Source organism: Lactuca virosa, chromosome 8 (assembly GCF_052849685.1).
Source record: "Lactuca virosa cultivar CGN04683 chromosome 8, Lactuca_virosa_CGN04683_v6, whole genome shotgun sequence".
Classification (NCBI taxonomy): domain Eukaryota; kingdom Viridiplantae; phylum Streptophyta; class Magnoliopsida; order Asterales; family Asteraceae; genus Lactuca; species Lactuca virosa.
Window position 1 is genome coordinate 158,231,102 of NC_136433.1, and position 6,185 is coordinate 158,237,286.

General features: G+C 33.6%; 2 long non-coding RNA genes across 3 annotated transcripts; both read right to left on the minus strand.

The window, feature by feature from the left end:
* Nucleotides 1-2,178: 2,178 nt before the first annotated feature.
* On the minus strand, nucleotides 2,179-3,194 carry LOC145128621 (uncharacterized). The gene is made up of 3 exons (XR_013717017.1): nucleotides 2,916-3,194; nucleotides 2,736-2,834; nucleotides 2,179-2,588 (listed from the first exon to the last, which is right to left on the minus strand). It is a non-coding gene; the product is annotated as an uncharacterized LOC145128621 (long non-coding RNA).
* A 1,806-nt stretch (nucleotides 3,195-5,000) lies between these two features.
* LOC145134368 (uncharacterized) lies at nucleotides 5,001-6,185 on the minus strand. 2 transcript variants are annotated; one of them, XR_013719107.1, is made up of 3 exons: nucleotides 5,871-6,185; nucleotides 5,369-5,475; nucleotides 5,001-5,282 (listed from the first exon to the last, which is right to left on the minus strand). It is a non-coding gene; the product is annotated as an uncharacterized LOC145134368 (long non-coding RNA). The 2 variants fall into 2 exon arrangements; XR_013719106.1 differs by having other exon boundaries at nucleotides 5,796-6,185.

The following is a 6,185-nucleotide window of genomic DNA, read 5'->3' on the forward strand; positions in this document are numbered from 1 at the left end:
CTTTATAAATAACAGTGTTGTAAAAATCCCGACTAGGTCCCGATTAATCTCTAATTAATCCTTAGGAGTTATCCGACCGATTAGAGAGCGCCTAGTGATTAATTCTTGCCTAGAAAATAAGTGAATCAGTAGAAAAAGATAAAATTTTAACACTTGAAGAAGTTCTATCTCAATAGAACCTATTGGAGGAATGATTAGTGTTATATTAATCATATTAACCGATTTTATTATGATATTAGTGGTAATTACGAACTTTGTTATGATATTAGTCATATTTAATTTTTTTAAATTCAACGAATTAACAATTAATGGTCCCCGATTAATCCTCGCCTAGCCGATTAATCCCTTAACCGCAGTCCACCGAGCAAACGCCTAACGTTTTTTACAACCTTGATAAATATTAATCCACTTAAAAATATGGCATGAACCAACCTCATTAAATAAAAAATAAAACTGAATGTTGACATATGTAAGGTTAAAATTGCCATTTAGTCTCAGTTGTTCGGTTAAACACTTTATCTAGATATACACTAGCCATTTTATCCATAAAGGATTTAATGGATAGAAAAAGAAACAGACCCTAGTCAAGTTGAATTAGGATCTAATTATTAATTGTTTTAGATTTCGATGAAATAGAAGATTTATATAATGATTCCTCACCAACTAAAGTTGCATTGTAATCTGATTGTAATTGTCTATTTATCTATCTAACTTAAAGTTTAAATGGAAGCAGCAAATTTTATTCAATTCAAATAGTCAATGATTTACGGGTACATGAACTACACGTACGTACTACTGACGGCAACTGCCTCCACAAATTCAGTCATTGATTGTGTCTTTGTTCTAATTGTTTTTGCTTTTTTAGCTTTTTTTCAATACAATCCTCAAGCCAATCATTATTTACAAAAACATGCCAGATGCAATATCATACGTTATCCATCACCACCCCTGAAGAAGAAGAAGAAACTAGAAAAAAAAAATGACAAATTCAATTCTAGATCCATCATGAAGAAGAAGAGTTCTAGTATATTATGTATCTTTGATTAAAGTACATAAATGGTCCATGTGGTTTTATAAAGATAGCAGTTTTAGTCTAATTTCAGATTTTCTTGTATTCAATAATGTCATTCAGTCCTCTTTCGAAACAATAATGTCATTCAGTTGTTTCCAGTATGTTGCCCCTAAAACCAAACAATGCAATCACTTAAACATATAAAAGGCTTGCCATGTGCTTGTAAAGGGTATTTTAGTAATTTACCTCATGAAGTTGCCACATGCTAGAACATCTCTGAATTGATGCAACAAGAGAGCACAATGCAGAAGTAAGAGCTTGTGATTATATATTTGATATATATTTAAGAACTTAGGGCCCTACACAATGAACACAACATCAAAACTATTAAAAGATATGGAGTCATACATACGTTATTGTATAGTTAATAACAATAAAAAATGCCAAAAACTACATCTGAAATAACAAAACAAAATATAAATAAGTACCTTCTTGAGCTGATTATTGGTAACGTCATCAAACCCTAATAAAAAAATTCAGAACATACACTACAACATAGACACCCTATCGCGACGACAAATTCGGACCCTATCCGACTACATGTCGTCGGCATAGGCTATGCAGACGAAATGTCGTCGGCAAAGAGTCAATAATGTTGTCGTCGGTATAGGCTATGCATAGGTGTGTCGGCATAGGTCAATAATGTTGTCGGCGTAGATGTCGGCGGCATAGCCTCACCTATTGTGACAACTTGATGTCGGTATAACTTTCGTCAATCATATTTTCAGAAAAAAAATAAAGTTTTATAAATAACCTGGGGCGACGACTTGTCGTCGGGAAACCTATAGTGACGAATTGTTGTTGCGAAAGGTTTAGGCTATTACGATGACTAGTCGTCGCTATAGGTTTTTCACAGTTGTCGATTATGTACCTATAGCGTCGACATGTCGTCGGGATAGCTACTGTTTGTTTTTTTTAGCTTTACAAATTTTGTAATTACCATTCCTGCATTTTTAACAAATCCAAAAAACATTGCAGCATATATCACTTGAAATACATTAACTAGGTATCATTGTTCAAATTCAAAACATCAAATTCAAGTTTAATATTACAATAAATAGTTAACTAACATTGTTCAAAATACTAAAAAAAAACATCAACCATCATTATCATAATCGTCTTCTCCTCCTTTTTCTCCTCCTTCTTCTTCTTCTCATTCTTCTTCCATCCTTTCAGCAAATTGTTGAGAGGTAGTTGCTTGTGTGTTATAGTTGAATAGAAAGTTAGGAATGGTGGTGGTTGGAAGTTCGGAATACATGCCGCCAATGATGCATTATATTGTTGCAAATATTCTTGCATTTGTTGTGCATCAAATTGGGATTGAGATTGGGACGATTTAGAAGTGGAAGGTCGTTCATTTGGAATTAAACCAAAGTTGGCGGTTGGTCTCCTACCCACCCCTGCGAGCATGCCCACGTCTCGTCCCAAGGGCACGTTCTAAACATTCTTCCTCGTTTACTTCACCGCCTTCCCCAACCTCGTTTTGCATTTTCTCATATTCCTCTTGAATTTTCTCCTAAAATAAAGAAAAAATAAACATACGTTAATTAAAACAAACAACTAAACTTAAACATTAAAATAATAATTAAATTTTTTAAACAAAAAACTATAATTAATAATAATAATATATTTAAACAACACATTCATTTCGTTTATCACTTACGCAATCTTCTTGTGCTCAAATTGTACACCAACCCGAACCTTCTTTGTAGCCCATTTGTCTCCAACCCTCAATTTGCTGCGGTTTGATTCCCATTTTATCCTATAATAAGTGAAAAAACAATAAATATATTTATACAAATGTTAATAACAATTTTAAATAATACTAATGTATTTTATATACCTCTAAATAACGTCGTTGAGCATAGGATCTACATCCGTGAGCACTTGTGTGCAGAAGTTTCGACCTAGTAACTTTATTTTTGACCGACGTGCGTTTGATATCCACCAACTCAGTGGATGGACATCTTCTTGCCCTTTCCACGTTATGATATCCACCAACTCTATCAAAATGTTTTTTTATCTGATACTTGCGCTCTCGATAAGCTCTTTGCATATCTGCTTGGATACCCGCTCGAAGGGGTTCCCACAAGTCTGTGCCCCGATACCTATTAAGATCAAAATAAGTCTGCAAAAGGAAAACCATATTTGATTAGTAAAAATTATTTAATAGGTGTAAAATTCAATACATATAAAATATATTGTATACTTACTTCTAGCTCGGGATATAAATCATCTTTGTACTTGGTAGGAACATGACGCCAAGTATGATAATGCAATGGTACCTGTGATCCCACCAAATTTGGGATAGCCCTATCACGCGGATCGCCACGTGTCATGCCGACGACTCGTCGTCGGTATGGCATACACAAAACTACGTCGTACTGTATTTCTGGCACATGGAATAAAAATAAATGGAAAATAGATTTTTTTGATACCTATCCCGACGACCTGTCGTCGATATAGACTTTCAGAATACCGCGAACATTTTTGTCGTTCCCGCTAGACTTGTAGCGACGACTTGTCGTCGACACAGATATGGTCAAAGTAAATCGGTCAAAGTTTGCAAATGGTATGGCGACGATTTTCGTCGGCATAGAGGGACTTGTAGCGACGACATGCGTCGTCGGTATAGGTGATGTCGGCATAGCTCCGTATCCTTGTAGTGATATTAAAAGGAGAAAGAAAGACATCATTGATGTGGAGAGAGAGAGAGAGAGAGAGAGGGAGGGAGGGGGGAGGGAGATATAATCGTTGATGTAGGATTATTATAACTTATGCCGTACTTGTTTCATATATAATTAGTCAAAGAAGGGTAAAAATGTCAATTAATACACGATTATTAGAATAAAACTAAATTCATATAGCAACTATTTGGAATTTAGTGTCCTCTTAATATTTTAAAACTAAATAGTAGTAGCCTACATATAATCTGTTGATGAAATTGAAGACTTGGTTGAAACTAAATAACACAAATTTTGACACAACCAATTTTGAGTACATTAAGGTTCTGCAGTCTGCGGACCATATCTGTGGACATCTGCAGTAGAAAAGGTGGACCAAACGTCTGCATTCTAAAAAAAGAAGACTGTTTGTTTTTTAAACATCTGCGTACTACTAAAATAAACTGAAATCTAAATAAACTGATTTTTTTTAACTTCAAAGTGATTTTTTAATATTTTTATGACTTTGTTGTAAATAATTAACAAATCTAGATCAACTTTTATGTATTATTGTATAAAAAATAAAAATAAAAATGGTATGAATTAACGTATATATTTGATAAAAAACCAACAACTTTGATTGCAAAGTTATAACTAAACATTATAATTAGGATCAAAGAATTTGATACATAAATGGATGGAAATAAACTTCGATTTTTTCAATTAAATCCATTAAAAACGTACCATAAATATTTTTTCGAGAAATTGATGATACTGTATTAAATAATGTTTTACAAAATTTGGCACAAAAATATAAGAATATATATTATGATTTTTTTTTCATATTTATATAAACAACTTCAATGACTATTATTGTAATAAATATTTATTTATAAATTTGTCAAAAATATCATGTTTGTATCGTCGAACATTTTTTTTAAGTTTTGTAATTTTTTTTTTCAAATTGTTTATCATTAATAAAGTTGGAAAAAAATATAAATTAAAAAAAAACTTAAAAAAAATAAAGATATATGTGTTTTTTTAGGCTAGAAGATGTCTGAAATTGTTAGAAGACTCTGGTCTACATCTGCGCCAAGAAGAGGGCGCGCATACATTTTTAGGTCTGCAGTCTTAAAAAAAACAAACAGTCTGCAAAGGCTAATGTCTGCGCGGCGCAGACAGAAGAAGCCACGCAGATCTGCAAACAAAAAACAAACACCACCTAAATGATTGACATTATAAAACGAATCATTCACATCAGAAACTTTAAAAAAAAGTACCTTTGGGATCCATAAAGGGTTTCTCATATCATATTTAAAAAGTTATCCAACCTTACAATAATTTGGTTCTTCCCCCTTTTTCTTATTTCCAAAACAAAAGAACTTACATAACCATAGTACACATAATACTTTGCACAAATTTATAGGACACTAACCGGATGTATAGGGAATGTGTCAGCGATCAACTTCTTTTACCGGTTCACAGGCTGCCTAGACCTTGTATATAGTCCAGGCAGAAGCAATAAAGATGGCCACATACTGGGACAACTTGGGTTGATAACACCACAACAGTCATTTTTGGTGTTTAGAAAAAAAAATTATAATGTATACCAATAAGGGAAGGGATCATGTACCTTTTTTTCAGCTTCCTTCCTTTCCAAACCATGAGATTCTTGTAAAATGAGAATGAGAGGAAATTTATAAAACTAAAACTTGGGTACTTCTTCAAATGCTCACCAGCCTGTAACAATAGAAATGAAAGATCTGCATCAACGAATCGAATTCACATCGAAAACAGGAAATATAAAAGTGTTTAATTTGAGTTAGGCATTTCATCGAATGGTTGCAGTGCATACATTTTCTTTATGATTAAATAGGAATCAGAGCACGGAAAACAAAATTATATCAAATGGGTGATAGGATTATATAAAGTAATGTGAAATATATGTTCTTATCTTGGAGTCGACGCCTATAAAGAGAAAGACTGGAAGGATGGTGAACAATGTTAAAGAATCTCAACAGATAATAACCAACATGTTCCTAAAAGGTAAGATGTCGAACCTTAGAATGATCACGAACATGTTACACGTTAGAATGGGCACAAATGGTGGAATAAATGTCAAGAGATGGATTAACCTTTTCGAACCCTAGATGGAATCACTGACTCTCAGTGACTCTTCTGCAAGTGAAAGCTAATGTGGTTGCACCTCACACACAATGTGTGTGTCTTGTTCCTCCTCTTTCACGTTCTACGTGTCTTTGTTCCTAACCCGGAAAGAAATGGGGAAAAATCATCGACTCATACCAACTCTTCTGAAACTTGTGTCTTGTTCGCTCCTTCAATTATGAGAGAGAAATGGAGATAAATTAAGCCAGAAAGAAAAGGGGATTTACCTAGCTAGGGTTGCATGATGAGCAAAAAGAAAAAAGCCCTAGCTTACGTTGGTCGAA